Genomic DNA, 23,039 nt, shown 5'->3' with positions numbered 1-23,039 from the left:
CCCATTAGATGTCAAAATCCTGAGATGCTCAAGTCCCTTACATAACATGGTATAGTATGTGTGTAGAGGCCATGGACGTTCTCATGTAGACTTTAAATCATCTCTAGATTACTTATAATACCTAATACAGTGTATTTGCTATGTAAATAGTTGTTGGAGCAACTATTCACACATTCAAGCTTTTGCTTTTTGGAACTTTCTGGAATTCTTTCAAATATTTTTGATCTGAGGTGGTTGAACCCATGGACGGGGAACCCATGGATACAGAGGGACTGTAATCAGAAAATGGCACAGCTGTTGCCTAGGTCCAGAAAACATTTTTTGCACCGAGTCAGGGCCACACTCTCATCCAAATCCTTCAGAAGAGCAGAACCCTTGGAGTCAGGCAGGCACGAGTTATCAATCAGGAGAATTTAGTAAGATTATGTATCTCAAGTGCTTAGCCAAGAATATAGCATGTAACCGGTGCTCAATAACTGTTAGTCACAATTTACTAGGACTGTTCTATGGGTGGATGTGGAAAGTCTCTTGCTGGATATTCTCTCTAGAAGGTAGGCTGGGAGGCTTCTGAATCTCACCACACTTCCTTTGGGCTGAATTTCTCTGCCTAGAGTCAGAGAGCTTGCATGCTCACTCAGTCATGGCCGACTCTGTGAAACCATGGACTGCAGCCCGTGGATTGTAATGGAATTTTCCAGGCAAGAATACTGGAGTGGGTTTCCATTTGCTACTCCAGGGAATCTTCTAGACCCAGGAATCGAACCTGTGCCTCCTGTGCCTCCTGCACTGGTAGGTGGAGTGTTGCCACTGAGACACCTGGGAAGCCCAGAGTCAGAGAGATCTAGGTTTAACTAACTTGAGCCTCCTCCAGTTTCTGGCTGTGTAACTTTGTGCAAGAGATTTAACCTCTCTGTTTTTGAAGTCCACATCTGCAGAAAGTCAAGAGGTCATATTCCCTCCCTAAGGGGTTGCAATGAAGTTGGCTAGTGTGGAAGGCTTAACACAATGCCTGGCATACAGTAGGTGTCCATACTGTGTGCTGAGAGAGGAGCGGGTATTCCCTCCATCCTCTGCAGAATCTCCAGGGATCTTCGTCCTCGCTTTGTCCTCCACCTCGAGTCTGACCGGGTAAGTGGTGGTGGTGAGAGGTCCAGAGAGAAAAGGAGGGGTGGGGTTCTTCTAGCCGGGTCAGCCCTGTTGTTCTCTCATTTCCCAGCAGCGGGCGCTCTGATGAAGTTAGGATTACAACTCATCTCCATTGCGGTGACCGTAGCTAGCCCGGTCTGTGCAGATCTGACTGCACGCGGCTTTGGCTCTCTTAAATGAGACAGGATTCTCAATGTCTGTCTTAAAATTAAGAAATCTGGCAGAGTCACGGGCCTTTATATTCACTATATTTGTGGAAGAAAAGTGCCAACCATCCTCTTCTGATGGAGAGAGAAAACCGACAAGTATTTATTCCTTTTAATAATAGAGATGATGTTATCACCATGGCAACAAATGATCAAGGAAGACAACCAATCAGAACTGCAGGTTTCTCCCGGAGGTTATTTTTCTCAAGACATGGCAACAATTTTTAGGAGACTCTCAGAGACTCTTTTGTTCAACTTATCCTTCAAGGACAGTCTTAAATGAACAGACCAGGTTGGTGACAGGAACTCAGCCTCCAGGTTGCACAGGAAAACCAGATGGGTGCTCTCAGTTTGCTTGCTTATGGGATGGATCCTTTAGATGGTTTAATATGCAAAACAGCATCTCTGTGTGTAGCTGCAGGGGAGAAAGGACATCTTTGCCTCTTTTTTACATTTTAAACATTATTTTTATTAAAAATTTCAAATCACTTTTTCACACTCCCTTGGTTAATAGTTGGGGACTTGCATGTTAAAGAGCTGGTTCTGAATCTCTTGGGTTGACATCACAGAAAAAAGCAGCACCTTGATCTTGGACTCCTCAGTCTCCAGAAGTGTGAGAAAATATATGTCCGTTGTTAAAGCCACCCAATTGAGGGGATTTTGTCATGGAAGCCTAAGCAGACTAAAATATTGAGTTCCCTTCTTCTGCCCATAGTCTCAGTGGCCCACAGACTAACACACACCTCTCTTTCACCTCTGTCCCCTAAACACTCCTGAACAAGGGATTTTGTCCCAGATCAGTCTGAGTGGGTAGAGTTTGAGAAAAAGTTCTATTTTCCTAGAATTCTTCTCTGGTTGAGGCTTTGTCATAATAACCAGTCTTCATCTTACTCCCTTTCCAGCTGTGTTATGTACACAATAAAAATACACACACAGAAACTGAGCTCTGTACAGCTGCAGCTTCTCAACAGAAGCTCCTCTAAGTATTTTGAAGAGAGAAAATTTAATGCAGGAGATTTACTAGCAAGGTGTCCATAGGGTCAGAAAAGCCAGAGCCAGAAAGGATGGTGGGGGCAAAAAGAAGTAGCATATATCAGTCCTTTGTTCCTTTTTTATGGCTGAGTAATATTCCATTGTAGGGCTTCCCTGGTGGCTCAGTGGTAAAGAATCTGCCTGCAATGTCGGATGCAGTCTGTGGTGTCGTAAAGAGTCGGACATGACTTAGCGACTAAATAACAACAGCGTTGCATTCTATGGATATGCCGAACTTTGGATTTTTTAAAAATATTTACTTATTTGGCTTTGCTTGGCCTTAGTTGCGGCATATAGGAGCTTTTCGTTGCAGCAGGTGGGATCTAGTTCCCTGACCAGGGGTGGAACCCAGGCCTCCTGCTTTGGGAGCCCAGAGTCTTAGCCACTGGACCGCCAGGGAAGCCTCCTGCCATACTTTATTTGTTTATCTGTTGATGGCCATTTGGGCTGTTACTACCTTTTGGCCATCATGCATAAGGCTACAATGAACATAAGTATGCAAGTTTTTGTTTGAATACTTCAATATTTCTGTTCTTGGGTGATGAAAAATGCTCTAAAATCGATGGTGCTGATGGTTGTGCAGCTCAGGGAATGTACCCCAAGCCACTGACTAGTACACTTTCAAAGGGTGAGTTTTATGGTATGTGAATTATATATCAATTAAGCTGTTACAAAAACCCTGAAAACGCTCAAACTTAATTTTACATTTACCCACATACATTTATGATAGGAGGCAAAGCACACAAATTCTTCCTTCACAGGTCTGGACCTTTCATTCTCCAGGGCTTTGTCACAGCAGGATGCCCTTGTGTGTGTACCTGTGTGAGCTCAGTCGTGTCTGACCCTTTGCGACCCCGTGGACTGTAGCCCGCCAGGCTCCTCTGTCCCTGGGATTTCCCAGGCAAGAATACTGGAGTGGGTTACCGTTTTCTCCTCCAGGACATCTTCCCCACCCAGCGATGGAACTCGAGTATCTGGCATCTCCTGCATTGGCAGGCAGATTCTTCACCACTAGCGCCACCTGGGAAGCTCTTATGGTAGTTGCTTTTCTTACATGGCAGCTCAAGTCTCCAAGTGTTCTTGCCTGGAGAATCCCAGGGACGGGGAGCCTGGTGGGCTGCCGTCTATGGGGTCGCACAGAGTCGGATACAACTGAAGCGACTTAGCAGCAGCAGCAGCAGCAAGTCTCCAAGAGATCAAGATGGAACTGCTTGTCCTCTTAAAAGCTAGGTCCTGGACTGGCATAATGCCACTTCGGTCATATTCTGTTGGTCAAAGCAATCAGGTGTTCTGGCCCAATCAGTCTAAGATTACCAGGAATGAGTCTTTTGTATTATTTATTCAGTTCAGTTCAGTCGCTCAGTCGTGTCCGACTCTTTGCGACCCCATGAATTGCAGCACGCCAGGCCTCCCTGTCCATCACCAACTCCTGGAGTTCACTCAAACTCACGTCCATCGAGTCAGTGATGCCATCCAGCCATCTCATCCTCTGTCGTTCCCTTCTCTTCCTGCCCCCAATCCCTCCCAGCATCAGAATCTTTTCTAATGAGTCAACTCTTCGCATGAGGTGGCCAAAGTATTGGAGTTTCAGCTTTAGCATCAGTCCTTCCAAAGAACACCCAGGAATGATCTCCTTTAGAATGGACTGGTTGGATCTCCCTGCTGTCTAAGGGACTCTCAAGAGTCTTCTCCAACACCACAGTTCAAAAGCATCAATTCTTCGGCGCTCAGCTTTCTTCACAGTCCAACTTTCACATCCATACATGACCACTGGAAAAACCATAGCCTTGACTAGACGGACCTTTGTTGGCCAAGTAATGTCTCTGCTTTTGAATATGCTATCTAGGTTGGTCATAACTTTCCTTCCAAGGAGTAAGCGTCTTTTAATTTCATGGCTACAATCACCATCTGCAGGGATTTTGGAGCCCCCAAAAATAAAGTATGACACTGTTTCCACTGTTTCCCTATCTACTTGTTTTTGCTAAGTCACTTCAGTCGTGTCCGACTCTATGCGACCCCATAGAAGGCAGCCCACCAGGCTCCCCCTTCCCTGGGATTCTCCAGGCAAGAACACTGGAGTGGGTTGCCATTTCCTTCTCCAATGCATGAAAGTGAAAAGTGAAAGGGAAGTCACTCAGTCGCGTCCGACTTTTCGTGACCCCATGAACTGCAGCCCACCAGGCTCCTCTGTCCGTGGGATTTTTCCAGGCAAGAGTACTGGAGTGGGGTGCCATCGCCTTTTTAGGGCTACCATCACAGTGTCTACAACTTAAGTAAATACAATCCTGCTGTTCTCCCACTGACCACCAGATAGCGCACTGGATGTAATATTAATACTTGAGACTGGAGAAATATTTGGGGGTATAGCTCAGTGGTAGAGCGCATGCTTAGCATGCATGAGGCCCTGGGTTCAATCCCCAGTACCTCCATCTTTGTTTGTATTTTGTGCTTCCCTAGTGGCTCAGACGGTAAAGAATCTGCCCGCAATGCGGGAGACCCAGATTTCATTAGATCCCTGGGTTGGGAAGATCCCCTGGAGAAGGGAATGGCTACACACTCCAGTATTCTTACCTGGAAAATTCCATGGACAGGGGAGCCTGGCAGGTTACAGTCCACTGGGTTGAAAAGAGTCAGACAGGACTGAGTGACTAACACAACAGGTAGAAGAGCAGACACTGCTAAATGCTTCTGTTAATTTAGTTGAGATGAGACTTTTGATTTCTTTCTTTAAAAAAATTATTTATTTATTTAGTTTTGGCTGCACTGGGTCTTCATTGCTGTGCTCGGGCTGTCTCTAATTGTGGCGAGTCGGCTCTAGAGCGCAAGCTCAGTAGTTGTGGTATATGGGATCCTGCCAGATCAGGGATGGAACCCATTTTCCCTGCATTGGCAGACTGATTCTTAACCACTGCACCACCAGGGAGGTCTGAGTCTTTCAATTTCTTTATCTAAAAGCAAGTCTAGAAAAGACTTGGGCCTTTATTTCATAATGTTTGTGGAAAGATAGAAGTAATCTTTTCCTGGTTTGATAGAGAAGACCTACAGTTATTTATTCTTTAAAAAAAAAATACACAAAGGCTATTTAGTCTTGCTATCACCATGGCAACAAATAATCCAGGAAGACAGCCAATCAGAAACCTAGGCTTCTTTGAGAGGTTATTTTTCTTTGGAAATTGCAACAATTTCTATGAGAATCTCCAAGACCCCTATTCAAAATATCTTTCCCAGGACAGGCTTGAATGAACAGAGAACAGAGGAGGTTGGTAACAGAAAAATTCACTCAAGCCTTCTGGTTGTAAAGGAAAATAAGATGAATGTTTTGGGTTTATTTGCAATCTGTCGATTTATCGAAGCTGATTTGATTTACTGATTGATTTATTGTCTTTTGGCTATACCAGATGGCTTGTGGGGATATTGATTCCCCAACCAGTGTCCTTGATAGCGAAAGCACAGAGCCCTAACCGCTGGACTGCCAGGGAGTTCCCTTGCCTGAAGGTGATTCTTTAGAAGGATTTACGATGCAAAATAGAATCCCTCTCATTGAAAGTACAGGAGAGAAGGGACATCTTTATCTCTCTCGCTTTCTTTTAATGTTTAAAAATTATTTTTGCCCTGTGCATGAATTCACCTCGGTCATTAATAATGTTGATTGGATAATCTGACAATCACTTCTAACCTCTTCCCATGTATTGCTATGATACTATAATAGGTGATGGACAGGGAGGCCTGGCATGCTGCAGTCCGTGGGGTCACAAAGAGTTGGACAAGACTGAACTGAACTGATAATAGCTAAAAAGGTCAGCGCCACTGTTTTCCAGACCCACATGCAGCTACCGGTATGTGGTAACCTAGTTCTGGGCAATGAGTGTGCTGGAAGCTTTGGGGAATTATTTTTGCTGCTGGATAAAAGAGTAGAAGCATGAGAGGAAAAGACTCTGTCATCACCCCTACCTCCCTGCTTTTTTTCTGGTTGTATGAGAAGGTGATGTCTGGAGCTTGGCAGCCACTTTGTAACCTTAAGGCAACAAGGAGGAAGGCAAAAGCCCACAAGTGGAGGAATCGATTCTTGGTTCTCAGTAACACACTTGATTAAATCCGGAAGCCTCTTTCCTCCAAAATTTTAATTAAAAAGCTGAGAAATGTCCTTATTGTTTACGTGTGCTGTCAGTTTGGTTATCTGTAACTTGTAGCCAAGACACCCCAGGCTGAGCCATGTTCCTTTCCAGATTATGCTAGAGCAGGGCTCCCAAGCTCAAATATCCAGAGACCAGGTAGCTGATGTGAAAATGAAGCTACTACAACCTTATTTTCCTTTTATTTGCATAAACTTATAAAAGGAAGAAAAAAAGCACACATCTATTTCTTAATGCCAGGAGACTCCCCACTTTCTGGACAAAGTGAGTTAATCATAACAGGATCAGTGATGCTTTCATCAGGGAGTTAAGTATTTGCAGCCAGAGCAATGAGCTTTACTTCCTATTTTAAAAACATGCAATGGATAAATAAAATTTCCCACCCCCAACATTTAGAACATGCTTTGCAGGGTGAAGAGTTACATTCCAGAAGAGATCAACCGAAAACAGTGGGGTTAAAGTGGCCCCTGCTAGGCAATCTTCTCATTCATTCATTCATTTATCCATTCATTCAGCTAACACTTATCTTCTTCTCGGTGCCACACATAGTTCAAGGCGATGGGGACACAGCATCGAACAATCAGGCACTGGTTCCTGTTTGTTTGGATCTCACATTCTTGAAACCTAATTAGAACCTTTCCCCACCTGTCTGGGAAAGATTTGTGTCAACAGTCTCTCCAGGGGACTTCCCTGGTTGTCCGGTGGTTAAGACTCTGTGCTTCCAATGCAGGGGGTGTGGGTTCAATCCCTGGTCAGGGAACTAAGATCCTTTATGCCTCATGGTATGCCTCCCCCCCAAAAAATAAAACCACAACAGTCTTTCCAGGCCAAAGTTTCTGATTGTTATGTGCTGACTTGTGTCATTCCCCAAATTCGTATGTTGAAATCCTAACCCCAGCACCTCAAAATGTGACTGTATTTGGAGATAGGATGCTTAGAGAGGTGATTATGTTAAAATGAGCTTAAATTGGATTAACAGGTCCTAATCTGATAGGACTGGTGGTATAAGTCTTTGTTTTTCAGCCACCGAGGCTGTGGTGCTTTGTTCTGGCAGCCCAAGCAAACAAATACATCCAACAGCACTTCTAAAAATTTCTTAATTTTAATTTATTTATTTAGTTGCATTGGGTCTTAATACAGGGTGTAGGCCTACTCGCCTCAAGGCATGTGGAATCTTGGTTCTGCATCAATGCTCGAACATACCTCCCGTGCATTGGAAGGTGGATTCTTAACTATTGGACCACCAGGTAAGTCCCCCCATCAGCACCTTTGAAACTTGGGGCCAATGGTTTCAATCCTAGTTCTAATCAATGCAGAATCTAAGTACTTGAGACTTATTTTTTTTTAATTTCCAGGAATACCCTAACAATCCAGTGGTTAGGATTCTGCACTTCCACTGCAGGGGGCATGGGTTTGATTCCTGGTCGGAGAACTAAGATCCCACATGCTGTGGTGCTGTCCAAAAAACAAAACAAAACAACCCTGGATTAAAAAAATTCCACAAAAAGATGAGTCATTTATCACATGCATACGCACCCAAGTTTTCTGTCGACTATTCTATGAATTGTCTGTACATGCTTCCTATTTATCCTGTGAAGTCCTTCTCTGAACTGTTCCCCAAAGGCTTCGGGTTTGTTCACTTTCCTGGGGCATAGTAAGCCCAAATCACAAATATGTAGTATTTGATTGGGTTTCCCAGGTGGCACTAGAAGTAAAGAACCCACCTGACAGTGAAGGAGACGTAGATTCAATCCCCCTGGGTCAGGAAGATCCCCTGGATGGGGGCATGGCAACCCACTCCAATATTCTTGCCTGGAGAATCCCATGGACAGTGGAGCCTGGCAGGCTACAGTCCATGGGGTTGCAAAGAGTTGGACACGACTGCAGCGACTTAGCATGCGGCAATATTTGATTCTTTCAGCCATTAGATCTAAATCTTCTGCTACAAGGGATCTGTTCTGGGTGGGGTTCTTTACCCTCCATCAAATGGTATAGTGTAGATAAGGGGTGTACAGACTCTCAGTGCTTCAGCTGGGATGGTCAACTGCAGCGTCTGCCCACGACCTCTCCATGTGGCTTAGGCTTCCCAAAACTTAGCAGCTGGGTTTTCCAAGACTCTTTCCCAAGAGCAAGTGTTCCAAGAGTCAGTAAGCAGAAGCTGGCAGCCTTAAAATGTCACCACCACTTTCTTCTTAATAAACTCCATCTCCAGATGGGGAGGCCACTAGATAAGGAATTTGCACTTACCTTTAGTTCATCACATTAATCTAGTAATTTTACATGCATTAGCTCAATCAGTTCTCAAATAACCTCCTCACGATGTTGACATCACCATTCCATCATTTTTACAGAAGAGGTTCTGAGATGTTGAGTGGTCTCTGGTCTGGGCAGCCCTGCTGTTGTGTCATCATCGTCCAGCAGAGGGCACTCCACACCCAGTCCCCCTCCTATTTCTCTGGCTCCTAATAGCCGCAAAGCCAAGGCTTATGTTCACCTCCTGCCTGTGAAAAAGTCAAAGTGTCAGTCGCTCAGTCGTGTCCGACTCTTTGCAACCCTATGGACCGTAGCCCGCCAGTCTCCTCTGTCCATGGAATACTCCACACCTGGGGCTATATTAAATACATTTCTTGGACGATCACAGCTAAACTTCACAAGAACATCTGAGGTTGAATTTTACAGATGAGGATGTTGAGGCTCAGGGAGGTAAGGGCCAAGGTCGCCCCCATAGTCAGTGGCAGTTGAAGGGCTCAGCTGAGGACAGCCTGATCCCCAAACTTGCTGTCCCAGGAAGGTTCCTGCAGCACAGAGGGGGTCCCATCTCCCAGCACGACCCAGACAGCAACTCCCAAGTTGGCTTCTGTCCCTGGGCATCCAAGGTGGGGCTCGGACAGTCCAGCCGGGCTGTGGGGACACACCCAGGCCTTTGTGCCTCCCTCGAGATGTGCGGGGGTGAGGGGATGCCTCCTGACCTCCTGGGGATGGGATCTTGGTCACAGATACACAGATGGCTCCAGGATAAGAGGACCTGGAAGAGCAGAGATGGAGATGGTGATTCAGGGAAAACTTCGCGATGGACAGTGGGGGCTGGTGCCCACGTCACCACAGGGATGAGAACACATCCCAAAAGCATCCGCACTTGAGACAGTGTGTGCTGATGCTCTGCAGAGCCAGGCTGGGCTATCTGGGTGGACTCTAGGGCTAGGCTGCACTCCCTCCTGGGAACATTTCCTCCCCTCCTAAAGACAGGCCTTGGGGCAGCTTCAACACCGGCCCAGACCAGCCTCAGCCCCTCACAAGTCCCTGCTAAGGGTCCCTTCTGGCATTTAATTCACCCAGATGCTGAACTGGGGAAACCTATCCCCTTAAATTATCACCTTAAGTCAGGGGCTACAAATCAGTGCTGGGGGTGCGGAGTGGACAGCCAGCCAGGGACCCACAGACCTGTGGGAAGGGCGATGCCCATCATTGCTACTGAGAAAACCTGGAAATCTGGATTTTCCGTGAACGGCTCTGAATTGAAAATCTTTGCAAATAATTAAGGTTTCTGTTAAACACTATGCAGGTCGAGTGACAGATTCAGCCGTGGACACCAGCAGGAGGCCTTGGCGCTGAGAAGCTGGTGCGTTTGTTCCAGTGCACTTCAGATGGGCAGTGTCTTTCCCTCTCCCCCTTCCCCTCCTCCCCTGCTCCTGGTGCCCTGGTCCCCACCCCTCCCTCCCCCTCCCCCACCTCTTCTCCCCTCCCCCAGGAGCACAACCCCTGCCTCTCAGGCTTCTCTTCCCGTAATCCTCTCCTCCCCCAGCAGGAGGTTCAGCCTCCTGGCTCAGCTGCACCCTGACACTCCCCTTGCCCGGCTGGAACCTTCATCACACAGGCTAGTCCCCATCAGACTGGGGTGGCGGACGCTGGCCAGAAGCATGAGTGTGGAACGAACCAGGGCTCCAGGAAGATATGGAAGAACGCCCTGGCCCTGTTGGCCTCCCCCGGTGCCCGGTGTCCACGGACACACTCACCCCTGTGCTAAGCTGGGAGACCCAAAGCCAAGCCCTCTGGGTGGGCCCTGAGACCGTCCCGTCACCTGGGGCTGCTGCCTCCGCGGGCGCTCATTACACGTTACATTCTTCTTGCCTCAGGATCGACCGCGCCACCTTTCTGGGACTGAAAGGACCAGAGAGCGAGCGGTGGGCGGCGCGCACAACTGAGCCGGAATGCATGGTTCGGCCAGAGCTGCCACCGCGGCGGGGAGGGCGGAGGGGGCGCCAAGCTGGGACCCCACCGGCAGCTGCAGCCTCGCCCCCTCGGGGCGGCCCTAGCGGCACATGGGGTGCAGCCTCCTGCCCCAACCAGTCTTCCCACGCGCTGGCCTGGAGCCCGCGGGCAGCTGAGCCCTGGGCCGGCCCCGGCCTGCGTCCCGACTGCCGCACGCCCCTTCCTGCTCTTGCTTGCCGCCGTCTCCTCCTGGGGAGGGCGCCCCTCCAGCCTCGGCCGCCGCTCCCCTCCTCTCGGGTTTTGCGGGTTCCCAGACGGGGCTGGAGCTGACGCCACCTGCTCGACCCAGGGCCCTGCAGGCCGTGCGGGCCCGCTTGGTCCAGGGGTTTCCTGGACGCCGGGTCCTCGGACTCGGACTCCGCTCTCCGGGTCCTTCGACGCCCCCTCGGAGCGTGTATCCTAAAACCCTTCCGACGCCTCCTTTGACTACCAGTTCCCGCGGGCCTCCTGCAACGCCAAGACCTCCCCCACGTGGCCTTTGGACAATTTCAACCTCCTTTTCCTTTTTTCCCCTCCATCACCTCAGCCACGTCTTAGGTCGCCCGGAACGCCACGAGCTCCAGGAACGCCCCCCCCCCCCAATCTTCCTCCTCATCCCCCCAGCTCCGCAGCGCGCCCCAGGGAGCCTTCTTGCCCTGGAGGGGGTCTGGGGCTCAGTCTTGGTGGAGACGCATTCATTCCAGCAGGTTCCCCGCCGTTTCAGGCCTTCCTCAGGACCACGGTGACCACTTGACAGGCTGCCTCTTCCACCTTCATGCGATTCGGAGGTGTCCTCCGCCATGACGGACAAAACCTGGAGCAGGGCCTCTTGTCTTCCTTGTTCCTCAGCCCAGCGACTCCACCACAGAAACCATTTTCAACATCTCCCCACGAGTTTTGATATCTGATGAAATCCCATGGGCCACGATGGCTAGAGCTTGGGGTCCTCCACATCCTTCTGGGTGACCTGGCCGTCTCATTTCTAGGACTCACCTCCGGAAGAGTCACTGCCCTTGAGGGTCTCATCAGGTGTGTCCCTCTCAAGCACAAGAGCCACCAGGTCAGGATGCCGCTTCTGGCTCCTCTGATGGTCAAGCTCATCAAATCCAAGGGCTCTTTCTCTGTCACCTCCTTCTTGGTTTTGTCCAAAAGAGTCACATGGCCAAGAACTCCATGGGACTCTCTGCCTCATTCACGTTTCTGCAGGCCTTCCTTGCAGCCTGTCTGGAGTATCATGTGCAGCACACTGTCCTTGTCATTTGTCCCTGCTCAGGTCCTCCTGTTCCACCTCTGCCATCCTGAGGCCCAGGCTCTGATGGAAGAAGGGTCCTTAGAATCACTTTTTGCAGAGGTACGTGGCTGCCCTCCTCGGCCCCTCTTTTGGCCTCTGGCTCTATTTCTGTGACCCTCCCCCTACCACCCGTGCTAGCCTTGCTGGCTGCACCAGAAAGGGGGACCTGGGTCTTCTAATTAGGAGGGGTGTCCCCGGGGCCCTGGCCGCTGTAGCCTGTGGGGCCTTGCAACCAGCAGCTATCGTTTCATCTGCCTCAGGACTCTCATGTCCTCTGTGCGATCCTTGTACAGAATCCTCCAGACGCTGTCCTTGTCTGGGATCTCCTTAGGAATGGTGGCATGATTAATGTCCTCCACAAACTCTACCAGGGTGCCCTTGGCCTTCTTGTCCCTCGCAGCTCTCATGTTCTGGGCAGAAAGACCGGCTGCAGGACGGCTTTGACAGCTGCCTGCTCCGGGTCCTCTGGGGAGCCCCCTGCACTAGTTGGGGCCTCCTGGATGACCAACTACAACTCTCCCTCCTGCTCCAGCCAAGTGTGACCCACGCAGCCCCTCCCAATCCCCCAGTTTCTTCGGAGAGCATCAGAGCTGGCAGCAGACTTTGGCTCCCGGGGCGCTGGCACCCCTCCCTCTCCCATTGGCTACCTCCGGTTCCATGGCAACTGCTTTTAGGCTGTTGCCAGTGTCTGAGCATTTGTTTTAAGAAACCCAGTGAAAATGGGAAGATGCATTTTGTTGGTTCACTGGACGGGCCTCACACAGAGAACTCCATTCCACTCACTCGGGGACCGAGTCTGGGGGAACCTGGCCTTAATGGGGTGGGGGTGATCAGTCCTCACTCGGGATAATCTGGGTCTGGAGTGAGTTTAATGGTGAGGGCCAGGAGGCGGGGTGTGGACTGAAGCCAATGCTGGGGTGGGGATGCAAGTGGGAAGTCTGGGTCCCGGCAGGACGAAGGGCCCTGAAGGTGGCCAGATGAGACGGAGGCTGAGTCGGGGTCTAGCAGCAGCCCAGGCCTGGGGCAGAGGTACATGTGCTGTCCGGGTTTTACAGCCCTCTGGGCTTGGGGGGGACCTTCTCTGTAGAGTGGAGCAGGTGTGGGCGGGGCTTGGAGGTCAAGTCCCACCCATGGGAGGGGGCTCAGGCCAGCCCAGATCATTGGAAGATAGTGGCCCACAGGAGGCCGCTTGAATGGTATCTCAATACCTGCCCTATTGACACCCCAAAGGCTCCCCAGTATGGTCAAGGAGACTGCACCCCATGACACCTCCGACCTGCCCCTTCAAACCCTAGGGCCTGCCGTCCCTCCTCCCCTCCCCACACTGTGGTGGTGACCCAGGCCCCAGGCTCCAGGATGGGCCCCAGGTAACGACATTCATCCCCTCCTTCCATCTGGGCAGAATATTAGAGATAAAATCAGCGAATTCGTATACAGGGTTATTGTTACCATCTTGAAACATGTATAATATCATATATGAAACGAGTCGCCAGTCCAGGTTCGATGCACGATACTGGATGCTTGGGGCTGGTGCACTGGGACGACCCAGAGGGATGGTACGGGGAGGGAGGAGGGTTCAGGATGGGGAACACATGTATACCTGTGGCGGATTCATGTTGATATATGGCAAAACCAATACAATATTGTAAAGTTAAACAAAAAAAATCAGCGATTTCTTTCTCCCCAGCCCAGCTGGTGGCCGAACTGTGGGTGTGCACAAGCACCGTCTGACCTGCAAGCCCAGACAGAGAACTTTCCTGACATTGGGTCTGCTCCGGGGGCAGCAAGACCGCCTTTCCTGCCGCCGTGTTGGCATGAGACCTGGGTCCCCAGGAATGAGGGGCAAGAAGCCTCAGGAACCTCGGCAAGTGAGAGTGCCGGGCCTGAGAAATCAGGAAGACCTTTTGCTAGTCCCCTCAAGTCCTGCCCCAGCCCTTGGAGCGGAGGTAATGTCTGGCAGGGCCCTGAGAGGCCCCTACGCCCTTTCCTCTTCGAACACTTGGAGAATGCTTTAGGAAAACTGATTAGACAAAACACTGGGTTTCAAGTACAGAAACCAAATGTGTCCTGGGTTATGCTGAGAAGGGACTTCAGTGGCTCATGTCACTATAAAGTCCACGCTGAATTAGCTTCAGGTCTGGATGGTTCCAAGGCCTCTACTTCCGTTTATTCAGCCAAAGACTCATGGCCAGCTCCCATTGGATCGGCTGGGTCACGTGCCTGCCTCTGCACCAATCACAGTGACCGGAGAGGGACTGGGAGCTTTGATTGGCCAGGCTTCAGTGAGTGAAGGTTAGTGATCCCCACAGGAACCACCTGGATCACTCCAGGTGAGGGAGCAGATGCCACAAAGAGAAGGGGACATGAATCACTTAGGAGATGGGGGTTGGAGGTTTTAGGGCAATGTGTGTGGACACGGGGCTGGAAAGCAGGAGATTCTGTCTCAATGGGATGAGGGGCAGTAGTGAGACTCACTGTACCTGGATTGGGGAGGGCCTGAAGGGGAGTACGGGATCTTTTCCTTGGTTGTGGGTGTTTGTTGGAGAATCTCTGGAGTCCTGATGGGGAGAAGAGCATTCACCCATTTAGGTGCTCACTGAAGTCATTCCCGCCTGGAGACTTCATTCATTCATTCAGTGTTCCTCTGGTGTCTGTTCTGGGACCCACCTGTGCACGTCACTGGGAACAGTGATGATTGAGATGGGCTCTGGCTCCTGGAGCTCAGAGCCTCCGTGATCACGTATGGAAGTGAGTGCTAGAAACGAAAAGGCTGGATCCTCAGGGGAGGAGGGTCGAAATTGCTGGAGCTGATTCTGGATCAGGACCCACTTCCCGAAACGGGTGACATTGACCAGAGTCTGAAGGGAGAAGGTGACCCTCTGTGAAGTAGGGAAAGGGAGACACTGCTTTTGAAAGCGGAGAAGGCAATGGCACCCCACTCCAGTACTCCTGCCTGGAAAATCCCATGGACGGAGGAGCCTGGTAGGCTGCAGTCCATGGGGTCGCTGAGGGTTGGACACGACTGAGCGACTTCACTTTCACTTTTCACTTTCATGCATTGGAGAAGAAATGGCAACCCACTCCAGTGTTCTTGCCTGGAGAATCCCAGGGACGGGGGAGCCTGGTGGGCTGCCGTCTATGGGGTCACACAGAGTCGGACACGACTGAAGTGACTTAGCAGCAGCAACTTTTGAAAGGGTTAGTGTACAAAAACCTCGGTGGCAGGATGGAGAACAGGAGACCCGAAGAGCTGATGGGAGAGGGGTGTGACTGAGTGGGGAAAGTTGCAAGGCCAGGTCCACAGGGAATTGTGAGCTGATTATGCCAGGGATGTGACCAAGGAGCAGAGGGCAGTTGGGTCACCAGGAACAGAGCTGGAAGTTTCTCTGCAGTTTAGGCGCTCTGTGTTGCTGGGAGAGTTAAACATCTCTGAGCCGCACTTTCTTCCTTTGTGGGATACTTTGAGCTACTGTGTTGAGTTAGGCACGTGGAGGATTTCGCACACGTCCTGGGGTGCAGTAGGGCTTTAAGTTACGGATATTGATATTAATCCTCTTCCTTCTCCTCAGTACTGTCCTAAATCCCTTTTTGTATGGAGAGATGAGAAGATGCTTTAGGGATTTGCTGCGTCAGGGCGCCCTCTGGTGGGCACAGGGAGACATGGCTCACAGAAGAAAGCTGGACCAAAAGTTTCTAATTTAAAGATCTTTCTTCCCTCTCTCCCTCCCTGCTTCCGATCTCCCTGTCGTCTTTCCTTCCTTTCACATACATTCCCCCAGGACCTTAGCTGGAGACCCAGCGGGGTCCTGGTTTAAGGCAGGCGTCCTTCCCTCACCTTGGAGTCGTCCCCAGGCTGGGAGTCTCAGGGCGCGCGGGGTGGGCCCGGGGGGTGCTGAGTGGGGCTCCCTGACACACGCCTACGGACCTGACCGATCTCCAGCTCCGGTTGGCTGTGGCACCCCTTCAGCCCACGGGGTCCGAGCTCCCTGCGCCCCAGGGCAGGTCCGGGTTGAACCTGGTGAGCCCGAAGGATAACCTAGCGGGTCCCTCGGGGAGGGCTCTGTGCGAACATGGGCAGGCGCGACCCTCCGGACTCCTACGGGGTGGGGGATGGGTGTGAAAGTGCGCAAGGGGCGCCGGTCGCTGAGTCAGGGGACCCTGCTTGGAGGTCTCCTTATGGATTTGATTTTGTTCACGTGCTTGTAGTTGCGGATGTGGGTGTTTCTCTTCGGGGCTGAGGCGTATGTAGTTTATCTGTGTGTTTCACTTGTGAGGACTGGGTGGGTCTCTCCGTGGGTGTAGGTGGGGCGAGTCTTGGGGTGTGTGCACATTGTGTGTGTGTGAGCGCGCGTATGTGTGTGTATGTATGCAGGTTCAGTTCAAGTGTGTGTCAATGTTAGTTTGTGTGAACGCAAGTGTGAGTGCGTGTGAGCCAGTGTGTAAGCGTTTTGTGAGTGTGTGATCGTGCGATTGTGGCACGGGCTGACATGAGCCTGGTGCCACACCTCGAATCCAGCAAACCTCCAACACCAGCCCCTTCAGTCTTAGGGGAGGGCCGGGGAGATAGATCTAATGTCCGAACCTGAAGTCGCAAGTGTCCGGCCTGGAACCCCCTACCTCAACACTCTCCCTGCCTCTCAGGGATGTTCCATGTCGCAGAATCGTGGGGAGGGAATAGTGGAGGCTCTGAGCAGTAGTTGAAGGTCTGACGGTGCTACGTGAGCCGGTTGGAGTGTCTGCAGATTGTGGCTCCAGCATTGACCACCAGGTGGCGCTCCAGGGTTGCTACTTGACGCACCTGCGAAGGCGCCTCCCCAGAGCTCAAGCTGCTGCTGCTGCTGCTAAGTCGCTTCAGTCGTGTCCGACTCTGTGCGACCCCATAGACGGAAGCCCACCAGGCTCCCCCGTCCCTGGGATTCTCCAGGCAAGAATACTGGAGTAGGCTGCCATTTCCTCCTCCAATGCATGAAAGTGAGAAGTGAAAGTGAAGTCGCTCAGTCGTGTCCGACTCTTAGCGACCCCATGGACTGCAGCCCACCAGGCTCCTCCATCCATGGGGTTTTCCAGGCAGGAGTACTGGAGTGGGGTGCCATTGCCTTCTCCGAGAGCTCAAGAGCATGAGCGAAATAATTTGCTCAGACTCAGCTCCAATGTAGGGGGCTGGAGTTCAGCACTAACAGTAAGAACGGTAACTTATTTATAGATCTCAATACATGCGCGCTGATTATTTAAATGCAAGTGTAGGCGCTTTTATTGTACCCATTTTACAGATGGGAAAACAGATTCAGAGAAGGTAGATGACTTGCTCAGAGTCACCCAGAGCTGGAATATGAACCCAGGCGGTCTGGCTTGACTAAAGTCAGGTCCGTGTGACTCCAGAATCTCTGGCTGGACCCGTTCCTTGCTGTCTCCCCAAACTCTGGAGGGAGAGGGGAGGGGAAAACTGGACGTGGAGGAGTGAGGGCCGGGGAAGTGGCCAAAGATGAACTGGTGCAGAATGTTAAGGACCCGAGGTGCTGGGATGGGGACTCGGTATTGGGACTTGCAGTGGTCTCTGCATAAGCTGCCCCCATTGTGATCATGGTCAGGTGTGGGTGATCTGGAAGCCACTAGCTGCTGATTCATAACCTCAATAGGACTTGCTGAGGGCTGCAGGGCTGTTGCTGGGCACCAGCATGCCACAACCTCTCCTATCTTCCTGACAATGGTAAAAGAACGTGATCCCCATTTTCAGGGACATGAACGGAGGCATGGAGAAGTTAGTTACCAGCCCAAAGTATTAAGGATGGGACAGGTGTGTGCTGGCTATTTTTTGCTGCATAACAAACCACCCCAGAGTTTCCCTGGTGGTTCAGGTGGTAAAGAATCTGCCTGCAATGAAGGAGACCAGGTTTGATCCCTGGGTCAGGAAGATTCCCTGGAAAAGGGAATGGCAACCCACTTGCCTGGAGAATCCCATGGACAGAGGAGCCTGGCAGGCTACAGTCCGTGGGGTTTCAAAGAGTTGGATGCAACTGAGCCATTAACACACATATATACACAAACCACCCTGAACTCAGTGACATAAAACACAGAATGTTTAATTATGTTCATGGAGTCTGTAGGTCAGCATAATGAAAAAGCACAGTGGGGGTGGATTTTTTTCAATTTCGCAATGTCTGGTGCCTTAGCTGGGGTGACTCTAATGACTAAGGTCTGGAATCAGCTGGAAGCTTCTTCAGTCATGTTTGGTGCCCCATCTTGGGTGATCTGAAGACTGCGCTTAGCTGGAGATGTTGACTTGAACACATACACTGGTCTCTATGTGGGCTGGGCTTCCTCACAGCATGGCAATTATGTTTCAAGCGGGAATGTCTTGGGAAGGAGGTCTCGAGGGCAAATACTCCAAGAGAACTGGGCAAAAGCCTTATAACTGATCTTGGAAGACACAGCATCACTTCTGCCATACCTGTTGAGGCAGTCACAAGCTTGTCCAGGGTCAGATTCAAGAAAAGGGAATGTGGACAGACCCCACTCCTAGATGAGGATCAAAGAACTTGTCGTCTTGCTTTAAAACTGTCATCAGTGTCTTTTCTTGGAGGAGTGAACAGGAAAAAGGTAAAATGTGATGAATGACCATCTTGCAACCCTGCTCAGCGGGTAGAATTACAGACAAGATATATAACTGGTATTGCTCTAAGACACTTTACCACCAGTGCTAAGAAAGTGGGTAACATTAGGGAGTTTGGGATTGACCTGTAGACACTGCTATATTTAAAATGGATAACTGGGACTTCCCTGGCAGCCCAATGGTTAAGACCCAGAGCTTCCATTGCAGGGGGCACAGGTTCAAGTCCTGGTCTGGGAACTAAGATTCCACATGCCATGCAGCATGGCAAAAATAAAATAAAATAGATAAGCACTACTGCATAACACAGGGAGCTCTGCTCAATATTATGTAACAACCTAAATGGGGAAAGAATTTGAAAAAGAATATATATGAATCACTTTGCTGTATACCTGAAACTGTCACATTGTTAATCAACTATACTCCAAAATAAAATTAAAAGTTTAAAGAAGTGAGAAACGAATGGAGATAGATACCATACAAGGAATTGTGCAAACATAGCTAAATGCCCCCAAACAGCAATGCACATTTTGCAAGAACACATGAAAAGAAAAAGACAGACATGAAAACGTGCAAAACGAAAAGAGTTGTCCAGGTTGATGGAGGAATGGGAGAAGGGGGTGAGGATCAGATGTCATTTTAAAGACACGGAAGCAGGTGGAGTTGACAGTTCCTTGGATCTACATGTCCTGAAAGGCATGCCACTGGCCACTGAGATCCAGACACAAGGCAGTGAAATGAATTTTGCTTTGAGGATCTGCTGTTGCGGTTTCCCTGGTAACCACTGGAGGGAGAGATTGAAGAAAGAGGAGCAGAAAGACTATGGCGTGGGGACAAAGAAGCAGTGAACTTCATTCCCGTGATTCAATTATAACCTGCAGGAGAAACACCCCCAGTCACCTTTTTCTTACCTCAGGGCCCTAGGGCACCTCGTGTTGTACCAACTCAGCGGTGTGTGTTTCCAACTCGGTGGTTCTGGAATTGCTTGGTCTCAAGATGTCTTACATTATTAAAAAACTCATCACGGACCCCAAAGAGCTTTTGTTTCTGTGGGTTCAATCTGTCTATATGTACCACTGGAAGAATGTCAACCGAGCAATTAGAAGTATTTACTTATGAACTTGTTTAAAAACAGCACTAGCAAACATATGTGACGTGTTCACCCAAATAACATATGTATAGCTATATTTTCCAAAACAAAAACAAATTGAGAAGAGCGGCATTGTTTTTATCTTTTAGGAAATCTCTTTCCTGTCTGACTCAACAGAAACTGGTTTTTCATACCTGCTTCTGCATGTGTTCAGCTGCAATATCTCATGTCATGTTGCCTCTGAAAACTTCCACTGAACACTCGTGAGAGAATGAGAGTGAAAAAGACAGATAATGTTTGAGCAGTATTATGAAAATGGTGTCAATCTCACGACCCCCTGAAAGGTCCTTGCAGATTCCCTAGGGGTCCCACGACCACACTTTGAGACCCTCCGCTCCAATAGTGCTGTTGTCGTTCAGGCGCTGACTTGCATCCGACTCTTTGAGACCCCCGGGACTTCAGCACGCCGGCCTTCCCTGTCCTCCCCTGTCTCCCGGAGTTTGCTCAGACTCATGGCCATTGAGTTGATGATGCTGTCTCACAATCTCATCCTCTGCATCCACCAGTTCAGTTCAGTCGCTCAGTCGTGTCCGACTTTTTGAGACCCCATGAATCGCAGCACGCCAGGCCTCCCTGTCCCTCACCAACTCCTGGAGTTCACTCAAACTCACGTCCATCGAGTCAGTGATGCCATCCAGCCATCTCATCCTCTGTCGTCCCCTTCTCCTCCTGCCCCCAATCCCTCCCAGCATCAGAGTCTTTTCCAATGAGTCAACTCTTCGCATGAGGTGGCCAAAGTACTGGAGTTTCAGCTTTAGCGTCATTCCTTCCAAAGAAATCCCAGGGCTGATCTCCTTCAGAATGGACTCGTTGGATCTCCTTGCAGTCCAAGGGACTCTCAAGAGTCTTCTCCAACACCACAGTTCAAAAGCATCAATTCTTTGGTGCTCAGCCTTCTTCACAGTCCAACTCTCACATCCATACGTGACCACAGGAAAAACCATAGCCTTGACTAGACGAACCTTTGTTGGCAAAGTAATGTCTCTGCTTTTTTTTTTTTTTTTTTTTACAGCCTCACCTCCTGCCCTCCCACCCCCTCAGCATCTGTCTCTGCTTTTGAATATGCTATCTAGGTTGGTCATAACTTTCCTTCCAAGGTGTAAGCGTCTTTTAATTTCGTGGCTGCAGTCACCATCTGCAGTCATTTTGGAGCCCCCAAAAATAAAGTCTGACACTGTTTCCACTGTTTCCCCATCTATTTTCCATGAAGTGATGAGACCAAATGCCATGATCTTCGTTTTCTGAATGTTGAGCTTTAAGACAACTTTTTCACTCTCCACTTTCACTTTCATCAAGAGGCTTTTGAGTTCCTCTTCACTTTCTGCCATAAGGGTGGTGTCATCTGCATATCTGAGGTTATTGATATTTCTCCCGGCAATCTTGATTCCAGCTTGTGCTTCTTCCAGTCCAGCGTTTCTCATGATGTACTCTGCATATATGTTAAATAAGCAGGGTGACAATATACAGCCTTGACGGACTCCTTTTCTTATTTGGAACCAGTCTGTTGTTCCATGTCCAGTTCTAACTGTTGCTTCCTGACCTGCATACAAATTTCTCAAGAGGCAGATCAGGTGGTCTGGTATTCCCATCTCTTTCACGATTTTCCACAGTTTATTGTGATCCACACAGTCAAAGGCTTTGGCATAGTCCATAAAGCAGAAATAGATGTTTTTTTGGAACACTCTTGCTTTTTCCATGATCCAGCGGATGTTGGCAATTTGATCTCTGGTTCCTCTGCCTTTTCTAAAACCAGCTTGAACATCAGGAAATTCACGGTTCACATAGTGCTGAAGCCTGGCTTGGAGAATTTTGAGCATTCCTTCTTAACAAGCAGGCACAGCGTTTGTCCTCAAACACAGGGAGTGGGAAGAATTTTGCAGAACGTTTAATAAGCTCTCTCTCTCTCTCTTTTTTTTTTCCCAGCTTGGAGGCAGTGGCTAGGCCAGTCATGGGTCCCATCTCTGTCCAACAGAGCATCCTAATTCCAGGACAGATATCCAGAGAGGGGCTAGGCAGGACAGATTGGAGTTCCCAGCGCCCTGCCTAGCTGATCCTTGCTCTCTAATTTTCTACTCGACTTCTGGGACCATGTTCCTGCTCAGCTCTGGCTCACTCTGATCAGGAGAGAAATGAGGGAGAATTCCATCTGCGGCCAGAAAATGGAACAAAGATCCATTGCACCTGTCTTTCGGGAATAAATGTGGGCTTGAGTATGAACAGAAACTGGAATTATGCAAGAAGGATGGCAGGGGCCCTAGAATAGAAACTGCCATAGTCAGCGGTGATGAAAACCAGTTTTAAAACTATGCTGTGTGTTTGTATGTTACATGGAGTTAGGTTCTGAGCTGAGATCACGGTGAACTGATTTTTTTGTGTAGGTGTGAATGCCTGGAGGGATCCCCAAAAGTAGGGGAAGATGTGGATCAGTTCAAAGTTCATGACCGTTCCTGGCAGCCTACACACAGGCTTCCCAAATGGGGCGCTAAACGCTTCAGGTGCCCAGATCACGTTTGCAAACTGCCCTCTGGAGGTCAAACTGCTGTTAATAGAAACTCCTGAAGTATACTTCCGGGACTTGCCTCTGAATCTTAATCTCTTTGTATTTCTTCACCCCTACCACCACCACCTGACAACCACTGGTTTCTCTTCTGTATCTGTAACTATGTTTCTGTTTTGTTATGTTTGTTCATTTGTTTGTTTGTTTTTAGATTCCACATATAAGTAGAATAATATAGTATTTGTTTGTCTCTGACTTATTTTGCTCAGCACAATACCATCTAGTTCCATCAGTGTTATCCCAAATGGCAAGATTTTTTACTTTTTAAAATGGGTCTTTAAATAATAAATTCCATTGTATTTAGTGGAATATTACTCAATCATATATATATATAGAAAATCTTCTTTATTTATAAACACACGTGTAAATCCTCTATATATTATAATATACAATAAAGATGAAGGAATCTTGTTTATCCATTTTATCCATTCATCTGTTAACGGGCACTTAAGTTGCTCCATATCTTGGCTATTGTAAATAATGAATAATGTAAATAAATGAAAATCTATTCCTAAAATTCATTTCCCCTGTTTTTTATATATTGAAGGTAGCCGTTAGCAAACTTACATATTACACATGTGGCTTGCCTTGGGGGCTTGCATTATATTTCTTTTAGACCACACTGCTCTAGAGAGAAAAGTGACACCCATTTGGTGGAAAGGAAAGGAA

The 23,039-nt window shown here is 49.2% G+C and overlaps 1 non-coding gene across 1 annotated transcript; it reads left to right on the top strand.

The window, feature by feature from the left end:
* The first annotated feature begins 4,741 nt into the window (after positions 1-4,741).
* TRNAA-AGC (transfer RNA alanine (anticodon AGC)) lies at positions 4,742-4,813 on the top strand. Its single transcript has one exon. It is a non-coding gene; the product is annotated as a tRNA-Ala (tRNA).
* Positions 4,814-23,039: the final 18,226 nt, after the last annotated feature.

This window comes from Bos taurus, chromosome 18 (genome assembly GCF_002263795.3).
Source record: "Bos taurus isolate L1 Dominette 01449 registration number 42190680 breed Hereford chromosome 18, ARS-UCD2.0, whole genome shotgun sequence".
In the NCBI taxonomy this organism is placed as follows: domain Eukaryota; kingdom Metazoa; phylum Chordata; class Mammalia; order Artiodactyla; family Bovidae; genus Bos; species Bos taurus.
This window is presented reverse-complemented; position numbering and strand designations above follow the sequence as displayed.